A 22,261-nucleotide genomic window follows, 5' to 3' on the forward strand; every position below is an offset into this window, starting at 1 on the left:
AAGTCTAACATTAAGTCATCGCAATTGCATTTGTTTCTTCTACACGGTTGTCGATAGTTACCTACTGAAAGAAAAGCGCTTTATCTATTTAGTTTCAGACCTATCACGCTTCAAATAAAACCTTATAACTTTGAATCTCACAACAAAACTATACATATATTATGTACTTTAACTTGTGTTGGATTGCTCGATACAGCTCTACTTTACTTCTAAAATATATTAATCGGACTCAAAAATGAGAACAGTGTTTGTAAATTGCGTTATAGCACGCGGAAGGAACCAGACATAAAAGATTTTGTATCTGTAACTAAAAAATACAACACGAACGTGGAAGATTTCCATAAGCCATGTGACTGAGTACAGTATCTATTATGGACCGGTCGTGGCAGTGCGGCCGACGCGCCTCGATGGTGTGGCAGATTGCTGCAGATTACCGAAATATTGTAGATCACATCTCGGCTTGGCGGCCGTACAGTGATGATAACGGCGATAAGATGCCGGATAAGGAAGCGAACTACCAGGTGCGCACGTGACGCCTCCGATCCGGGTACATTCGCCGCGGAATAAACTATCCACAGGTCCGCGCCGTGTGCAACATGGGACTCGTGTGCGAGACGACGCCATGGTCCTGGAAGTGCAAGCTCAGTATGTATGCAACACTATACTCTACTCGTACAAAAACTAGTCTCAGTTGGATCTAGTTCTTCTAGTAGAACCATTTTTCAATGTAAACGTATAGCCTTCAATTTTATAGACATTTATTACATTTTGAGTTCATTTGTAAGAAGGTCAACACAAAAGATTCGCTAAAAGAAGTAAATATCTTCAACAGATTAAAACCTATAGGCTAAGTGTTTCTTGACTGTTTCAATTGAATAAAGCATCAACATCGGCTGTGGTGGAAGTATATTGAGGTTTATTCCATGAAAACAATGTTACACTTCTAAAACAAATTGACTCTTCGACGAGGAATTATGGGGATTACTCATTTAAAGATGTGATTAAAGAAAATATTTCTACTTTTTCTCGTCAACTGTATACTTTTTGAACATTCAAACGGTGATTAAAACAAATTAGAACAACCATTAAAAATATAGAAAAACTAAGACATTTGGATGTGTATTAATCATATTTTAAAAATTAGACATCTCCCATAGTTATATAACTAAAAATACGGCTATAAAATTGTTTGAAGTTTAACGTTGTTATTATGAGAGTAAAATCAAAATGGTTGCTAGTACAGCCGGCTCGCACTAAGTGCTGAAGTCCAGCAGTAAATATTAAAAGTTTTAGTTTTAGTTTCATCATGTCAATATTTAAAACATGCCAAGATAGTTTTGAAATAAACAATATAAATCACAAGTTTATTTTTTCTGTAAAATACACACATTAAGCTATATCAAAGTTCGAATACAGTAAGGGAAAATTGTTGCTCGATCCGATGAACCAATGGTGGACACGTGGACAGTTTTAACGGACCAGACTGTACTACTGTCGGTGGCGATATCTACCGTGCGCTATGATGCCATCATCTGAGGTCTGGTGATGTGTTAACGAGACCGTCGCGTCGGCTGGTCTTGATCTTCTTGCTCTGCCTTGAACTGTCTAACGCTCGATGTTTCAGAGGGACCGTGGAAAGTCTGCTTCTACTACCAGGTGTAAAATAAGATAATATTGAATTTTCTGTTGATAGATATCTTTATAGCTTTAAAGGTAAGAGTACCTATTCTGAAGAAAAGTCTAAAGTACGGTTTTCTTGTGTATTGAGATTTATTATCTTTTACGACATGAATACTATCTTGCCCACCACTAACAGTATACCACAGAAATGCTTAGTTAACAGCACTTGATTAGGGCTATTGATTTTGATACTGTATTATTTCAGCTTTAGAAAAAGGACTAAATCTACCAAAATGTAATTTTTTCACATAGTGAAAGATTTTACAACGCATTTTCCCGAAGCATTATTCTGCTATAGTTCAAGATCTTTAGCATTTCCATTTTTTGGAATTATAACACCACTGAAACAAACTTTTCAGAACACGTCACAACTGTTCATAACAACTCAAAATTCTACAAATCTCTAAGAAGACGGTTACGTTGCTAACAACCAGATGGTGTGAAGAACACAGGAAACGAGTGCGTGACATTCTCTCTCGGAACCAGTGGTTAGGGAGATTTAGCATAAAATAGGTCGAATGTAGATCCAGAGGTGCAGGTGCACATCTCGCCTGGGGTGTGCTCGCATTGTTCGCGGATTTTGATTTATGGCCGATACAAACTGAGGAAACATAACGGAGGTTCGTCAACCTTCTGACATGAAAGGAGGAGGAGGGATACGAGAACCTCATGACAAGATGGAGTATTTTTATCGTAATTTGATAAAGACACTTGTCATTGCACTAACAGAAACTAATAGCAAAGTCAAAAGACTAGAGACGACTGACCGAGTGTTCTCGGAGACAGTTTTGTTGCCGACTCTGGCACCGAGAGAGTGAGTGCACCAAGTGCAAGTGCATCGGGTTCCAGAAATGGTCTGGTGGGTTCCATACCAAGCTGCTGGCACCGTGCACAGCGGTCGGGACGTGTTTTGATTGGCATTAATTGTGGGGCCCGACCTTCCCCAAGGTCCGGTCCCGCATTTAAAGTGACTTGCACCTGTATCCATTGATCCCTGTCCATTCACAGCGCTCCTTGCCATTGTCCACTAATGAATGTCTTTACACTCGGTCTCTAAACGTCGCGCGCCAGTCTGTCTTCCAGTCCACTCTTGGATGGATCTCACGTAAACGTTTTATCACTCTTATTGCCTTTTATACCTTACAGGATACGGTGTTTACAAAAATAAATATCCTTGGCATTCTGAAATGATTGTGGTTTAAATCTTATACATTACTTTTTAACAACCAGTCAGTCTTGTACACATGGATAAATAATTAAGAAAACTAATGGAACTGTCGATAAAACCCTAGTTAAAGTTTTATGATACGCTTTGACGACAAAGCAAGGGATACACCACCGTTATTTTTATAGTTTAGTTCTATAATTACTAGTCAGGTCAAGATTTCTCTCATGATTTTCGGAGGTAACGCAAACTGACCCTTAGGATTGATTTTGCTGTGATGTGAAACAAAAACCAGTTGATAGATGTTCTTGGAGCTCGTAAAAAAATTTAGGTAGTACATTTTGTCAGAAATCTTTTTTGGTTTCTTCTCTTCCAAATAAGTGTAGTAATTGATGTTAGACTGGGCAGTTGTGATCTGAGTTCTTGATGATACTATACTAATACTAAAGTGTTATTTTCTGTAAATAAAGATAGTCTTGAAAGAAGAAGCTTGAATAACTCTACGAAAATATTCATCGTAGGGTCCAAGGTTATCAAGTCACGTCGAAGAGTCGGTTCAAATTAAGTGGCTCCACAAGTCGAACCAACCAATCACTGGGAGCAAATTTGATGATCGGAAAGAGAATGAGATGTAGAGGTGTCGGAGCGATAATGGAACCTTTGGGCGCGAAACTGACCGCAACTCTGCGTGATGTGGCAGAACAGAAGCAAGGTCAGCGGGTGAATCACTCTTGCCGGTGCAAACACCATCAGCCGAACTATTGTTAGCCGACGTGCTAACTTTTAGTTACATCGACGAACATCACTATCATTTTCAATCTGTTTCTGGGTTGTCTAAACCCCTGTACGTTACTGTGACTGTTGACCGACAACTGCGACTCATGGCGAATATCACCTCTGCTTCCTGTTCGGTTCAAGGTCTCCCACATCCGGTGATAAGGCTCATGATAACGCACAAAGTCAGGGGCGCATTTCGTTTTCATACAGTCAAGGCTGGTCTCCAAACAAATGTATCGGTATGAAGGACACATGCTGTTAACTATTTATTCGTCCATTGTTTAAGACTATCTGTGTCGATTCCATTCTTCTAATCGATATTGTAGAACCTTGAAAGCTTCTTGCTTGTTCATATTATAAAGTGGTCAAGTCTTGTAAGAGACGTTCAATATTTTTTTAACAATCCAAATTCACTGTTTAAAAAAAGTTCAAATATGTTTTAAACACCGAATCATATTTCAGAAAGGTCTAAAGGACATATTTTGTGGTGAGTGTAAACAGTTTTGAATTTAAGATGCAACTCTAAAATAAAGTAAAATAGCGCCTTAAATTTACCATAAAACAAGATACCATATGGCTATTTTTGGTCCAGCTCATAGAGTGATACATGTTTTAACGTTAAATATTTCGCAACATGAAATATGAAAAAGCGTGTCTGTGTTAGAACTTGGAGATTGCAATTATGCTATTATTGCAAGAGATTATTTTGAAATATATTTTATATACTTGACTTTTAAACATCGTATGAGAGAGGAAAGAGAGAGGGATATCCAGCGAAGCAGACGTCTTCCTTGGTGTGATCCACTGCAACGCTTTTACCGCAGCTCCTACCGTATTATCCCCAACAGCCGTAGCCTCCGGACCGAACTACAATAATTGCAATGTCTCCATATCTCACCGGCAAGTACAGCGCAGGATAAATCAACGTATCGCTAGCACGACTGCTATTCTCACTCATACGTCGAGTTATGGAGCCAGCAAATTGCACGTCACTGAATAAACAGCTCCTCGGCACTGTTGTAAACTGGCGGAATTAAGAGTTAACAGGGCTGTTAGTGGCGTTGCCCCGGGCCGGGGGTGGGGCGGCCACAGCTACATCATTGAGCGGGTTGTGGTGTCTGGTGGAGGCTAATGGTTGTGGCGCTGAGGTGGCGTTTGGTCACGTGATAAAGACATTTTGTGGTAGTTCATTTATTATTATTAGCGAAGTCATTATAAACATTTATGAATAGAAAGTTTATTGTATTGGAATATGTTAACACACAACAGAATACTAGGAGAGGAAGTACGTAGAAGAGATATGTTCGAACTAAAATCAAAATTGACGAGACAGAAAAAAATAACAATTATGTTTATTTTACAGACCCTCTATAAATTAATTTTATTATTAAGGATTCGTCAAGTACTTTTAAAAATTACTTCGTTTCCTCTCATTCCGTATGTTTGATATATCATGATAGAAAGTTCCTAGAGACTTGAAATTTTGTACATCATTTCGTCTTGGTCCAAGAAAGAACACTTCTCATTTTGGGATCAAAAGATCGGCAAGTAACTCCGTATTGGAATACAGTGAAATCGTTATGTTCCGTCAAGTTCTACGATGTTTTGAATGGGATTGTGATCCAGGTTGTAGTAGGAATTTATTTGATAATTTATTCACAACCTGGAGTGTTTGAAAGTTAGGTAATAGTAAAAGTGAACTAGGCAAGAGAAGGATCGAGGAGGTATTCAGCAGCGGGTAACTCTCGTGCCGAACATGATTTGTCGCACGCGGATAACTGTGCATCAACCTAATTTTCCAGGATCGCAACGAAGCGACCGGCCCGCGGCTCCGACACTGATTACATCCTCTCTGGTCAGACAGGTGATCCGATCTTCTCTCGTCTACAGATCACTCTCCTAGTCACCTTACTGTCTTCCTTGGCATCAATGGACGAGTTTAAAGGATATATGCTCAACTATAAACAACACAAAGTATTCTTTCTTGACTTTCTTTACCTATGATCCGTTCAAAAACATTACTCATTTACAACGAGTAAACCATCCAAAGAAAGTAGTCAGAGGAGTGATCATCTCTTGATAGACTTGCAGTAGTACCTGATATTAACACGATAACTGTTATTTTACACTGAGAGCAATGTTAACAGAAGGCTGATTGAAACAACTTGCAAAATATATAGAAAAATGAAGGAAACTGATATCCATAATTATATCTACAATTTTTTACTAAAACCTAGAATATGGAATGGATGAGAAGGTTTACCGGAACACGCACAGCCTTGCAGCTCTGGTTTTTCACCAAAACCGGATCCCAAATATGGGTGCTTCGGGAACTTTTGTCATAATGCCTCTAAGGATTCAAGATATAAGACCGAGACCGAACAAGATTAAACTTGTGTTTAGTCAGAGTACACTATTTTGGTATAACTTAACAGGAATTAGAAAAACGAAGAAAACTTGAATGTTAACTTTTGTTTTTATAGTGCTAATAAGAGGGATAAGCTAACTTATTCTTAATGGAATACATTTGTCGTTTTCGAAGAGTGCTTTATTGTTGTATCTTTATCATCACCAAACGGTCTTATAATTATTGCATCCATTTTTTGGCACTGTAGTAATAACGTACGAAACAATGCGTTAAGGAACTGATGGCAGATCAATATTCCTCAAAATATTATTCTGCACGAATTTCCTTTAATGATTCATTATTAACACGTGTGATAGTATCTGATTCTTTTAAATTTACATTGATTTAATTAAATGTTTGACGTTTGTACAGAGGAGATAAAAATTCCCCCACATGTAGTTGGGTAAGAGGAGAGACTCTCGTGTGGGATATATTAGACAGTACGCTACGGAATACGAATACCTACAATACCCTGAGAACGCACTGGGCAGTGAGGTCACTTTCCGAGAACTATTGGCAGATAGATCCTTTCACCGCCTCTAGTAAACATCACTCAAACTCCAGCCCAGCCATTCCATAATCCGCCACTCCGCCTTACAGCACTTTTTTGTAAACATAGTTCAGTTTTGTTATGTGCATTAAAATATTTGCCACTCGTTGTCCATCAACTTGCAGGACTTGCTGAGCAAAAGCTCAAAAATGAAAGGTTCATTGGTGGTTAGAAATACGCATATCATACACCTATTCTAGATGTCGCCCGAATTGTGGTATTAGTGGTGACCTCTAGCCGAAAGATTCAGGTGTTGAAGAAGTATAGTAATAAATAAAATTACTTCAAAAAGCAATGCAAGCGTTCTGAAGTATAAAGTAAACGTTTCCATTTCATATTAAAAAGAATCACCAGCAAGTTCAACTGATTTAGAGTTATAAATTCTTTGAGATTTGTTTATTCAAAAGTCAAACTTTCATCTAGGTAATATTATTATTTTTTATCATGCACAGTTTAGTAACGTGAATATTACATACCAAATTTCGAAGTACAATTTTTATGTTATTATGATTTTAAACTTTGGGGGAAAACGTTTGAAGTAGTTATTGAGGGTAGTGAAATTGTGACAATCAAACTTAAAATTAAAGTGCATTGGTTTTAAACCTTCTAATATGTGTTAGTGGTCCTGTGTGCTTTGCAATATTTCACATTACCCATTTTAAACGTTTCCCACAGTCGAGACCACGAGTGCACCATGCCAGGCTGGACCTTGAGGAAAGCCCGTAGTATCCAATCTGCCAGTTTATTATGAGCTCACTCTCCTTGGAGCGGCTTGGCCGGAAGACTCGCCGACGATGGACTATCATTACTAGCAGTCACTCGGTAACCTATATCCTCTTCCTACTCTATTCCTCCATTATCCCTCGCTTTGGGACATACCTCAGCCGCTGCGTCAGCACCGCTACGGGATCAGACGGACAATAGTTATTGTTATTATTTAATGATTCACAGGAAATGTAGATAGTTGTCCCGCCAAGATAATGATTGCCCGCAGTAAAATTGGTGTGTACAAGGACATTGGGGTACTTCAAAACTGTAGATTGATAATTTATTAAAAGTTCTTAGATCTACCGTGAAGAGACACAGCCTTTATATTTCTCATAGACGTAAATGAAGATTTCTTAGACGATTAGTAACACACTCGTCCCAAAAAAGCAAATGGTACTTGAAATTAATATAGAGGAAATGTCTTTATGGATACGCCAAAAGTTTTGGACTCATTTTTGTAGTCTTTGGTTTCCCTTTTGTGAGAAATTTACAATTTCTTGAACATGTTTAGTTTATTCTTGAGTGTATTATTTATAATCCGCGAACCATGACTTCTCTTAGTTAATGCTTTCTGTTGTGTTCTTTTCGTATTTCTTGTTGTTGTTGTCTACAACGGTAAGATTCCGAATCTCTATTGTACCATTTCTTTCCCCTGCCGGCGTTAACAATGCCGATGCCATTGCCCAAGCCGTAATTGGATTGCTCAAACAGCTCCGCAGCAGTTGCCTCGCTGGAGCTCCGAGCCGCGCCGCCGTTTGGGTCAGATCTTATAAATAGTTTGTTTTACTATAAAACACACCATTTTTCAACGTTATCTTTTAATTGACGTGCGGTGGGCGTGGTTCTCGTGGCTCGGGATTTCACGAGACGGGGCGGCGCGGCGTGGAGCAGCGAGTACGAGCTTGGCCTTCTTGTGTGAGCCTTCCCTCTATCTGCAACAGTCAGGATAATTGGAGCCACTATGACACGGGCTGCCACAGGGTCTCACGCTAGGTCCAGCTTTACACCGCAACCTTTACCGCAATTATTTTAGTTATGCAAAGCCTGTTGATTTATCGGCAGATGGAGAATGAAATTATCACTACTACTTTATGACTCCGATTTAATGAAACAGCTTAATAATAGAAAGGTGGTAACTGAATTAACACATTTTGATTTTACTGCGGGGAACTCATCCTGAGAAAGAAGATAGAATGACTTTGATAATGTGATCTTCACATTGGATGGATTAAGCGTGACAGAAAGTGCTGCAGTACAGTATTGTCGCAGTGATGTGTAACAATATAACCTCCATCTATCGCAGCACAGTCCACCGCGCAGACTGCAGGAAGTAGTTACTCGCTGTCCACGTAAGTCCTATCCACTGTCCTATTCTTGCGTAATCTACAACTTTATGACAATTCGGCCAGTTTAGGAAAACTGTAGCTATAAAGCCAACAAACCACACTGACAGCAGACTTTCTCCAGTGGTGCCAACTGCCAACGTGAGGGAACGGTACTGCCAACCCCGCGCACCACAATACTCTACTTACTCTTCTTTAAACAAGACTCGTCGGTTAACCCGAGAAAGTCTCTTGGCGGTTTTCGCAAGTACTCTGCAATCGCGTTATCATTATTCAAAACGTTTCCCAGCAGAATGTAAATTGGGCATTAGAATGCTCTGCGGTCACGTTTTTGCAGTAATGTTTAATTTATAAATCTATTGTTACGTTGATGTGTTCTTTATCCTTACAAAGACGCGGAACTAGACGAAGTTATCAGTTCTATTTCCAGTACAATGCGAGAAGATAGAAAATAATCGTTATAACTAGAAACAAAACCATTGTTATGAAGACATGAACAATGTTTAAGAGCAAATGAAACGAGAGTGTAATAGTTGCCCGAGTTATAGGCTAATTATTAATTGTAATATACGAATAAGCCCGATTTTAATCTAATATGCAATAGTTTATACCTTAATATATTAATTTGTACCTTAAAAATATACAGTATAAAGAACAAGATTAACAACGATTAACAAGATTTGTAATGACAAATTTAGAAATATACTACCAAATTCTTTAGGTACTTAAAAATGTTTAATACAATTGTCAGCGTTTTGTTTTCGATACATATCTGGTGCTGAGTAATTCCTATAGGATCTTGTAATCTGAATATTATGCGACAAGAAATTAATTTAAAGACTAATAATTTTTGCAATTCATCGCTAGAATATTTCAGTCTTTATCAGATAGTTCTGAAAAATATATTTAATCCGCCTCTCCTTGATATTTTTGGTTAAGGAAACAAAAGGAGTTGAAGATATAACACAGATGAGTAATTCTGCTGCAGATCATCAGTTGTCGCCTGCCGCCTGCCTGGAAGAATCCGAGGCTTAAGAAACAAAAGAATCTGAAACTACAATACAGATGAGTAATCATGACACAGCTCGTCATTTGACAGCAATGGCCTGTATAAAAGAATCCTAGTCAAAGGAAACAAAGAATCTGAAGCCACAACTCAAGTGAGTGAGTAATCTTGATGCATATCGTCAGTTGTAACCTGCGGCCTGTGGAAGGGATCGAGGCCAAAGAATCAAAAGGACTCCATGCCTCAATACAAATGATAAGTCTTGACGCAAATCGTCTGCTGTCGCCTGTAGTCTGTGTGGAAGGGTTCCGAGGCCTAAGGAACAAAAAGACTCCATGCTTCAATACAAATGATAAGTCTTGACGCACAATCGTCTGCTGTTCGCCTGTAGTCTGTGTGGAAGGGACCGAGGCCAAAGAAACAAAAGGACTCCATGCTTCAATACATATGACGATAAGTCTTGACGCAAATCGTCTGCTGTCGCCTGTAGTCTGTGTGGAAGGGTTCCGAGGCCTAAGGAACAAAAAGACTCCATGCTTCAATACAAATGATAGTCTTGACGCACAACGTCTACTGTTGCCTGTAGCCTGTGTGGAAGGGACCGAGGCCAAAGAAACAAAAGGACTCCATGCTTCAATACAAATGATAAGTCTTGACGTAAATCGTCTGCTGTCGCCTGTAGTCTGTGTGGAAGGGTTCCGAGGCCTAAGGAACAAAAAGACTCCATGCTTCAATACAAATGATAAGTCTTGACGCACATCGTCTGCTGTCGCCTGTAGCCTGTGTGGAAGGGACCGAGGAAGAGGAACCGAGCGCGGCCATTAACCGTTTCCTCAGATTGGCCTAGTTGGCGCACATTTGGTAACGATTGTCACTTAGAGGAAGCAATTATGGCTAATCACTCTGCGAAACGCCGGCCTTTAGGAAATCCTGTTGTTTATATAATTTACCACGAGTTAATCTGATTTTAATAATTGCAGCCTCCAAATTTAATTACAAGGACTACAATGAAAGCGGCTACACATCAGTTGAGGTAAGTCCTGCAGGTTGACCGGACTACCTTGAATCAATCCAACAAGTAATTGAAAGATATCTTCCTGGACGATGCCGGGAAAAATCGTTTGGCCAGTTTGGAACAACACAGCGATAAAAACCCTTCATACGTTTAAGAATGACATATGTACAGGTAGAAGTGTTTCTATTGGGTGATGATTACTGAAATTATTATTGTAATAAATTACAAATTTTAATGTTAAAATCATTTTCCATATCGTATCACACAATAAACAATCGTTGAATTGAAATTCTGCACTGAGCAAAAATAATTTCTGTAGATTCGCATCCCTTTCATTCTACAAGCATTTCACACTTAATGCTAGATATACGTTACAATGTTTTGTACATCTTGTATTACGATTAATACTAATATACAGTTACAAAATAAGCTGGGAAAAAATTACAGAAGTCCACTAAAAATGTCAAAATACTACAGAAATTTATAGCGTATAAGCCTTTAATTGCATTTTTAATTGGATCTAAGCGAGTTAGTATTAGAAAAGTACTTTGGTATGAGACTGAGATAATATCAAATAATATATTCTCATGTCAATAAAAAACTTATAAATATTAGAAAGACTCGGCAACAGTAACAACGGGAATATTATATCTAGATCGTGGGATCACTATAATGTTTCTTGAGCTTCAACGGCGGAAGGATAGGGGGAATGAGCGGGGGGGAGGAGGGTAAGAGGGACATTGCTCAGTAATTAGAGTTGATTGTAGGCCCGACCTGCAGTCCGCTGGATTACCGGCATTTTTACCTCGGCAAAAAGCCGCCGAGCTGACATTGATGGAAAACTGTCCCGTCTGCATAAATATCTCGGACATGGGCTCTCCTTGTTTACATCCCTCTATTAATTACATTACCTAATCACACAATAGAGGGCGGCTAATTAAAATATCCGATTTAATTGACAACCAGGCTCCCGTTTTTTTCGGGAGCGTAATGACCGGTATCCATCAATGACAGAGTCGATTTATGGGAGTATCGACTGGCAAAAACATCGATATATCGAGGCTGCGAGGCTGTCAGCAAGCAATCGAAGCGATATGGGAGTCCACCCGCATCTTTGCTGTCGTTGAACTTGACTCATCGCTATCTGACAGTTCAATGGCAAGTAAAGTGACTTGTGGCGAAACTAGTAGAGCTGTCACACCACATTCCTGCCCGTTTATTCCTGGAGAAATAATGTGTTAAAGATATCATGCAATCAGGACTTTTGCATGTTCATAGTAAAACCAACTAAACATTTCCTATTAGAATTTAACAAAAAAGGATAGAATATCTAAGTTAAGTTAGTTAACGATAGTTTAAAACTAACGATATATTCATGAGGTTAGTATCACGGAATATAACAAATTATATTCATAGTTAACATTTTCCGGTATAAATAATTTTAAATTTCTACGTAATTATATAAATCACTTTTCAAATTCCAGCTCTCTCATCTGAAATACTTGAGTTAATCTTCTAAAACAGAGTATTCATCTATAATGCCGCGATGTTAGATGAATCATCGCACAAAATACAAACCTGCGTACACTTAGTTATAATAACCACGAACATATCAAAATTATTAGGAGACGAGTCATAACGCCAACAACAACTAAATATTTCCTCTAAAAAGGTAAAAAAACTTAATTGTAAAAACACACATCAAAAGATGGTTTGTGTAAAAAGATATCAACGTTTAATTTCCTGTTGGTAATAAATCAATAATAAAATTCAATTATTGTTAGAATGTAATAACAATTCATAAGACATTTGATTTTTACAACATTTGTGCAACAGAATGCAATGCAAATTAACAAAAGGCCCATGTTGATTGTAGTATTAAAATGTAAAAAATTATAAAAGATTTTGTCCCAACCATTTTAACACGATAATAAATGATGATGCACAATTACAACGTTGGATTGCGATATTTTACCTAGTAGTTTATGATTTATTAATTTACAATTTAACTAATTTATGAAAAAAAACTAGGTAGACGCTAAGCAAAGCAATATATGATATATGTTGAAAAGAACATTATGGTTTATTGTGGTGTTATGAATATGATAAAACATGATTAAGAAAACTGCCTATCTTTTTTCTATACTTGATTTTACTAATCCAAGTAGCAAATACTAGCATTGGTATTTTCAGAAATCCCCACTATTAAACTCTATATCCATAAACTTGCGTAAAAGCTTATGGGCATGGGATAAGTAACTGGAATTGTTGATGGACTTGGCTTTGGACGCCACACCGCGTCGTGTAGCACCGTGACAAGACGTTTTTGTTCGATGAGGAACCGGAAGTCTTGATCAAGGCTGCGGGAACATTATAGCGTGGACGAGAGTGACCAGGTGGACCTTAGAGCTTATAGGGTTATTCGGTATCAGGAATATTAAAATAATTTTGCGATTTAAATATAAATCCATAAGCATACTATTTCTATTTTAAACAATTTCACTGTAAAACATTTTATTAATAAAAAAACCGCAAAATTATGATTTAAAATTTACAATATCAATTGATTTCCCTAAAAGTTTTATTATATTTTACACAGAACTATACTGGGTACGTATAAAAACATGTTTTCACTTAGCGTGATTTTTATCAATCTAATGTAAATTAAAAAATGGCAAATTTCGAAATATTGTAGACGATTTTAATATAACTCAAATTGAATTGCTACATATATTTTTACAAATATCTTAATATCTATCTTAATATATATAGTTATAGGCCTTTATGGTATGAGGTTAATTGTAAGGGGAGATATTGTAACGTTAGTGTAGCAAATTTAATCAATTAACGTATTGTCGTCCAACAGGAATGAATTATTTGATAAATATTATTTTCTTTTACAAATTTGTTTCCACTTGGAAAATAAATATATTGCCTCAAAGTAAAATACTTTGTAAATGCCAGATTCATTGTAATAGCATTAACATTTATTTTTTCGTTGAGTACGAGCTATTGTCCACGGTTCAGTCTTTGTAAAAGCGTACGGAATATTCTTTAATCTTTAAATTCCTTAGTAATTATAAAGCTTAAAATATTCTCTTATTTTGGAAGACCATTTTGAATGACGGTTCAGAATCGCCAGAACGATTTTTAACTGTACCACTAAAATGGAATTTATGTTTCTTTACAAAATATTTTCAAACGCCATTCTGTATGTATATCAAACGTATATACCGTGAAATCTCGAGTTAATCACGTACATACATTTAAGGTTGTCTACTTGGATTTATAGTGCTTAAATATTAAAATTTAATTTAATCTTAAATATATTTATTCATAATCAATCAACTCACGATAGTAACTGAAAGTAAGGTAAAAACTTACTATACATTTCATACTTTTTAGTCCAAAAAGTAAACCTTAGAATGAGGCCATCCTCTCTGTTTTGCGTTAATGTGGATTTTCATGGTAACATTGTATCACGAAATGTCAATAAAAACAATACTTTTCCAAATTGTTTATTTTTGGACTCCATTGTGGAGACGCCTGATGATGAAACCTTTGCTTTCGAAAGGCCTCATCCAAAAAATAAACAATTTGGAAAAGTATTGTTTTTATTAATATTTAATAATATTTGAAAAATCTCCAATTGCTCCAAGAGTCTTCAATTGTATCACGAATTTTAAATTGTATTCACTATTGATCGTTTCAGAATTCATAAACATCTTGGAAATTAGCAACAACCAGAGCAGTACTTGCAATGTGTAATGTTCGCGCAATTACATTCGCGTTGCATACAAATACAAGTCATAATATCACAGCTTTCTACCAAAACGCAACGTTTTCCCTACATGATGGTTCTGGTAAGTGTTCTTGACACATACATTGAGAATTGAATTATTTTTATATTTAAAATTAAATATAGTCCAATTGCTAAGCTTAGCCCAACTCATGATAAGAATTTAAGTTAAATGTTTGTGAGCCACTCAAATAAAACCAGTTTTAATGCAGCGACAATAGCACATTGTATAGCAAACGTCATGGATTTTAATCTAAAATTTCTTACATTCATATCACAAAATTCTCATTCACACATACAATTTTACAATTACGCACCTTTCATTCTTCGCCAATATAACCCACTTTAAACAGCAGGTTCCACAACACCCCACTGAAGGTTTTGTACTACTCGCATAGATACTTGCAAATTGTCTGGTCTAGCAAAGTAGACTTTCCTGTACGTAACTTGAAAATATACTCTTACAATATACGCATCCAACGACATCGGAATTTTTAAACGCAACTGTATATTTAACACATTGCACATTGAATGGTTTAATATTTAAAAAGCCAACTTGACAAACATTTCAAAATGACATTCCAGTAACATGCCAATAGAAAGATGATCATCTAGAGATTTCAAAATAACGAAACCATTTAAATTCTCCGCGGTGGCGCTTCCAACAGGTCCGGACCGGATAGTAAATTAGATAAAGATAAGGGAAAACTGTTGATGCGAGAAAAACTTGCTGAAGAATGGAGGAGGGCAAAAAAGAGGTGGATAGTGTAGTACTGGACTTACGAGCGGGGACGTGGCGTGGAGACGGCAACGCGCGGTACGACGGGTAGCGCTGGTCGCCTGCTACAGTGCTGCAGAGCAACCCGTCTACATTCTACCACTTCCAGCTTATTTATGAATCCCCAAGACATTTATCAATCCGGTAATCATTTACTAGCAATTAAAATGTTTACCGTGTCTCAGCGTTACTTCGCAATAATTGTAATCTCTCTCTCAATATATTGTCTAGCTCCACCGCTGACCGTACTGGAAGTGTGTTCACTTATTCTAACTTCCTTCCTGAGTTTTATAATTGGGGATGAAGCCCACCCGATTTTTTTTATTCATTGTTGACCAGTAAGAACTTAATTAAATAACGTTTATTATAACGAATACGTTCATTGTCAATTAGGTTCATTTGTAAAAGTCTAAAGTTTAATACTCTGCATACTCTGAGGATTTGTTATTAAATTTATAATTATTCTAATAAAAATGTAGTGACAGTGTAAATTACTCATATAGCAAGATAAATGTGGAATATATCTAATTAAATCAGTACCCGTAAAAGATCATTATGAGGTACAAAGCATATACAAAGCGTACAATGTAGCATACATACCAGTTTGTTTTAACTTAATGGCGCCCAAAAATAATTAAAACATAAGTTTATTAGAAAATTAAGGATGTTATTTTTATTTATATTCAAACAAGAGTTAATTATGCAGCTTTATATGTTATTGTATAATCGGCACCGACTGGAGGAGATTTGCAAGCGAATATGATTTTTATAAATGAATTGAGTAGTAATAATTTAAAACCACTGTAATTTACATTTAAAATATATAGCTTCAACATATATGTGACTTTTAACTTTAGGAATAACCTGCAGCCTTGATTTTAAATAAATATTGTTTGATTTAATTTAATTTTACTTATAACGATGATAAGTGTTTCAATAATACGACTCTCATTACATGATTAATTAATGCATTTGACTAATTCTTATATGTAATTTCATTTGCTATGTAAGACAAAAAGAATTTATAGCCCAAAAATTCCATCTGTAAGAGTAAATAAATCATAGCTTACTGATTTGAGAAATTTCAGAGAAGACTCTGTTACATGACAACATGCAGGTACTATGAACGACATTGCTTTAGAGCGAACTACAGTTATTACTTGTCTTTGGACCCATTGTTTCACCGATTAAATGTCTTAGGAAGATATTATTAGTTGTCTTTGGACTTTAATTTACTGATTACATCTGTCTTAGGACGATATTATTGTTATTAACTATCTCTGGACATGTTTTACCAATTTCTGTCATTTCGTTTGTCTTCAATAATGAATTGTAGGACTAATTTATTTATTTTGTACACTATAAATATAACCTTTACAAAAAAAATTAATACAATCTCTTATGAAATTATTACTTTGTTTTAGCTTGCTTGGTAGGTATAATTATATTGTTAAATCACAATAAATATTCAAACTTTTAAGTTATAGCAATGTTGATAGAGACGTGTAGCAGATAAGTCACTTTGTATGTCTAAACGAAATGAAACTGGTTAGCTTCGTGCGTCTAGACGCAAATAAAAGTAAATAATGTGGACTAAACCAATCATGAAGTATAAACGAAAATACTATTTCATTATATATAAAGTTTTGTTAAATAATTTCCCTAAAACATGATGAGCACTATAATAGGAGATGTATAATATTATTTAATTTTATAGTCTACTATGTAAATGTAAATTATGCAATACCAAGGTAAAACAGATTAGTAGTTTAGGAGATATTGTTTTTATTTTATCAAGGCTTTCCTTATTGTATTTTTTGTCTAAATCTGAATTATATAAACTCCAATCACAAATATGAATCTCATTGTTATACTCCTAGCATAATTTCCACACTTTCAAGACACGCTAGCGATCATGTTTTTTAAACTAAGGAATGGAGCTTACGGAAACCATCATGGAGACGTTGATATACTCTCAGTACAATAACCTGCTAAAAAGTTTCGTTAAAAATATTCAATGTTAGATCTTAAGGATTTTCCACTGAAACCACCACTGCAACGAAAAACATAAACTATATATTCTGAGTATAATAAATAGAGTCGTGTAAACGTAAACGACAATACGCTGAGTGAGTAGTTCTACCTGTACAGAACAATTGAAAAACTTCTAAGGGACTACTGAAAATTCCTTAACAATTACTCTTTTTGTGACGTATCAAAACAATGAAAAAGGAGTTTAATCTAGATATTTACGTTCAGCAAATCTAAAACATATTGATTAGTGTATTTTAATCTAAATTGGTTGTCTAAAAGTCTCGTGCTGCTGACTTTGAAGAAGGAGTAAGAAATACCTAGGCCATAATCAGATCACAAGTTCTAGTCTGAAAACTTTCTGTTCCTCAAGTTACTGTTCCTCTGTTAGAGAAGAGCACAGACCCACCACCTGCACAGTGTACACACAGACGTCAAGTTAACTAATGTCAAGTCAAGCGACCGTGTAGTGATTGTTGATGGACTCAGCGTCACGAAATGTCTCCCAAATTGCTATCCTTAATGTGTTGGTCTCCGGGCTCCTGCCCCCCCCCCCCCATCCATGAGCTGCTCATTTTGTTAAAATGTATAACCGCAAACAGGACCGTTTACTTTATAATGACTAACAAATTTAAAAGGTATTTCGACTCATTAGCCTAAAGTAAGTATTTGTTTTAACATAGGATGTTTTAAACGCATTTAAAAAGAAACATTCTTTGTTTTCTAATAAATTGAATACGATTTTTGGGTAGTCAAATTTTACCTATGTACCACTAGTACTTTTTCTGTTTACGTTATGCAAATATTACACAATGGGCAGTTAGTTTTAATATTTTTAACATTATTCTGTGCAAATAGCTAAGAGAAAAGTAAGATGTACAAGGTAAAGAAAAGGACGTATATAATAGTTTGTGGCAGAAATAATAAAGGATAATACTAACAAAAAGAATTATATTATTAAAAAAATGTTATAAAGTACAAGGCTATAGTTTAACTTCTACTAATTATAGGCCAATTGTTATCATTCGGCATTTTACTAAGTATTTTAAAAGCTGTAAAAGGCTCGGTACAATTAATTATACAGATTTGAAAAGAAAAAACATGACTAAAATGTATTACAGCACGTTGAATATTTATTTTAGACGTGTACAGTTTTTAAAAGTAATTACCCACACTCATCCTGTTGGGCTATGTGTTCAAATTAAGAGAAATACTTTATTTCATGATAGAACGAATATTACAATGTTTGTATTATACAAAATGAAGGTTACAAATATTTCTATCTATATTGTTGAATAAAAATTTAAAATTTGAGTATATTTATTTTTCTAATAGCAAATTATGTCACTTGTATATGGATGGGTATAAAATATAGCGTGGAAGACTGGAATTTTCATAGTTAACTGCTTCTTTTACTTTTGTTTTGTAGGTTTCTATATTACATTAAGGAACAAGCAAATATAAACTCCAAATTAAAGTAAACAGTTAAAGAATCGCAATAAACTGCTTCGTTTATTTCATTCACAACAACCTTTTACTCGAAAAACTTATGTTATTTAACAGATATTTTAAGTACTAGTTGGTTAACAATAGTACTTTAAAACATAAAAAACAAATCAACTGAACCAATTACGTTTAGTTTTTAAAACTGTTTAAAATTTACTTTCCTTCCTTTGTTAACGTTTATTATTATTGAAATTTTTGCCGTCTTTAGGACATTTTTTAATGATAAATTGAGTTGTTAAGACTGATTTTGTAGTACTAATCATTACTTACTTATTGAATTGTTTAAAGTTTGAGTGCTTAACATACTAGTAGTTTAGTATTTGACGTCTTAAGAAAATGATAAAATTCCATTCTTAGAAACAAGTGTAGTATTTTTTAAAGAAGCACTTAATTTGTAAACATTCACAATCTTGTTATTTCTTTATGACATTCTTTTTTAATGTGTTTATATTAATTTTTGTTGTTTATGATTTGTATTTGAGGTGTTAAACCTAGTTAACTCTCTATTTAAGATATTTTTCAATAATGTACTGTTCTTACTAAATAAGTTAATCACAAAGATTTTTAGTTTATTAAATTGGTTATTTCCACATGTTTTCCCGTTATCTAAAAGGAACACAGAAACACTTGTAGAGCTTATGTTTGTTCCTAACAATTAACAAATTTAGAACTGTGTTTCCCCTCAACTAAATCTTGCAACATAGTTTATTTCATACAACAATCGAATGATTTGATTTTTTCATAATATATGTTAGGAAATTTATATCTATAAAGCTTTTTAATTGCCATTTTTTATACTATCCTCAACATGTAACAGTCGAGAAATATGAGAGTTAATACGTTTTTTCATAATAAACACTTACTTTCATGCTGAATGATAAGCTAAAAATTACGTATGTTGTAAAGTAGGGAAGCAAAACATGCTCAATGGGGCCGCACAGGCAAAAACTGATAAGGGGAAAATTTGAAGAGTGAGTTAGCAGGATCGCGGGCCGCTGCCGCTACCGGATGACTTGGTCAGACTTACCCGCGGGATCGGCTCCTACACTCCAGGCCACCGTGTATCAGGTCCTGGACATGTCTTCAAAGCACAACAGTCACTCGCACTTCACTACCGCGCGCGGGTCTCCATACGACACCATGCACAATATCGGGAATATCCAGAACAAAATATTTTCCTAAAAAATAGATACTCCGAAAACTTAGTGAACTCGAAAAAACGGTCGATGGTTACAACCTGTGAAGCATGGGAACGGATTTGGAATCAGCGATGTATAGAGTGCGCAAGTGATGCGTGAGGACCGGCACCACTGTAGTGTTGAACACAGCATGGTTCACCGCCAGCCCAAACGACGGAACCCTCCCCACCTGTCCAGGTACCCCCTCCACGCCACAGCACTCGCCATCTACTACTCCCCGCTTTGCTATTGTTTCCATTCCTCAGGACGATATTTGTCTCTTCTGTTTCTCATTTGCTCATTATGACGTGGTGGACTTTGTCATTTTGGATATGGCTTGATGACGTCTGTTATTACATTTTCACTTGCTTTTGAGTCCGTTTTGTATATGGTTTCTTTTGATTTTGCACGTAGTATATTGTCTATACTCTTACTTTTGTTATTAATGCTTGTTTTAAAGAAGTTAGGTTGCTGCTACTTTCCCTGAATATTTCTTATCATATTTTGAAATAATTTTATTGTTTTATCATTGACTGTATTCATTTTGAAATCTTAGAGAAGTGACTGGTAGTTGCGTGTTTATGTTCACATTTCTAACAATTTATTTGTTGCATATTTTCTGTAGTTGGAGCTTCGTGGTCACCATCTTTAAGGGTATCCACTGATCCAGGACGTCGTGCTTAAGAACCATTCTATTATATCGTATTAGCATATTACCCTCTTCACTCAAACGGTGACTTTCAGGTGTCATCTTTCCTACTATGTTTTTAAACTTTGCACCTTTTGTTGGTTTATGGGTTGCATTACCTTTGAATTTCAACATCTTTGTCATCACACCAGAATCTATGAAGTCTATTATTAAGCAGGCCTTAGTACTCAACAGCATTAGATCTCATTTCTTTGACTTAGTGACCTTTTGAACCCCTCTTACTTCCTTCATCAGCCAATGAGATCTCTCACATTCTACATTTTCTAACCTTTGACAAATTATAGGCAGGTTGGTTTCCAGTGAAGATTCGTTTGGAGCTTAGGAGAGTACGGGGATCCACTTTCAATACATGAAAATGAAGTATTTTATTACACCTTGCCTTTTCAGGTTGTACTGACTTAATAACGCCTGTTTATATCAACTGTATTTTCTAGGCTCTAATAGTCTCAGGTTGCGGCATAGAACACTCTTCTTTAGTTTGCTGTTATGTTACGGAATCATATTTCTTTAGCATGGTCTACTTCTCCATTACTCTAGCTTTTAGGACATTTCCTTAAACATTTATTCATAAGTTCTCTTTTTTGTGGTACTTCTGAGTAAAATAGCTTTTCTAATTGCTAAGACTAATTTAGGAATGAAACAGCTTAAAGTAATAAAAAATCGTATATGTTTTCATAATTTTGTTTGTTACCTCACTCAGCTTTAAAGGTACAATAGTTTATTAATATAAACTATGAATTTTATAACAATCTTACAAATCGATCTTATATGTTTATGCAAAGAAATATATAAAACTATCAGAACAAGAATTGTGAAGAGAACAGTCTCTCTGTGAACATAACCCATTAAAACACAGGGCAATTTGCCAATGATTGATACTTTATTGGAGGTGGGAAAATAGCACGTTTGTTTCAGATCGATAGCATTTTGTGGTTTAATGTTCCAGAGGAGTGAACGATAGGCAGGTGGAAGGATACGCGTTTGAGTTTAGAGAGTTTGGTGGCCCTTGGTTTCATTCATTGCTTTAATAAGCAAATCTTCAACTAACGTGTTAAATGATTTAAATTTAACACTTAGATATGTCCGTAATAACCAAGCCTTGCTATCGTCAAATCCTTTCATAAATGTTGAAATGTTCATAAGCTTCTCTACTGGGCAGTAACAGTCTAGAGGTGGGTGAAATCTTCGCGCATAACTGTACGGACTGTAACTTGCGCCACCCTAAGCTTGTGGCCTCCAACAGGAGCATTATTAGCAAAATCTTATAATCGTGTGGCAATCCTATTAGCCTAACCATTGCAAAATATGTCTGAGTTATACTTGTTGATACAAAGTTGTCCCATTTCAAACATCTTGCTAATTTGCACCATGCCATGGAATTTATAGTCTCTAACAATAGATAAATCACCTCGAAAACTAATCATAAAGATGTCTGATGTCGGTGAGGGCGGGACAGAGAAGTCATTATCTCCATGTGTAAAGATAATACACACACAAACCCAGAAATTCGATGTCTCCATCAACATCTTCAATCTGAACACAAATATTC

The 22,261-nt window shown here is 35.8% G+C and overlaps 1 protein-coding gene across 6 annotated transcripts in view; it reads right to left on the reverse strand.

The window, feature by feature from the left end:
* Nucleotides 1-20,159, reverse strand: part of LOC124359773 (paired box protein Pax-5) — a 181,550-nt gene extending 161,391 nt beyond the window's left edge. For all 6 annotated transcript variants that reach the window (XM_046812790.1, XM_046812788.1, XM_046812789.1 and 3 more), the window contains exon 1: nt 19,853-20,159. The gene's annotated coding sequence lies outside the window, so the exon portion shown is untranslated. The remainder of the gene's footprint in view (nt 1-19,852) is intronic.
* Nucleotides 20,160-22,261: the final 2,102 nt, after the last annotated feature.

Source organism: Homalodisca vitripennis, chromosome 4 (genome assembly GCF_021130785.1).
Source record: "Homalodisca vitripennis isolate AUS2020 chromosome 4, UT_GWSS_2.1, whole genome shotgun sequence".
NCBI lineage: Eukaryota > Metazoa > Arthropoda > Insecta > Hemiptera > Cicadellidae > Homalodisca > Homalodisca vitripennis.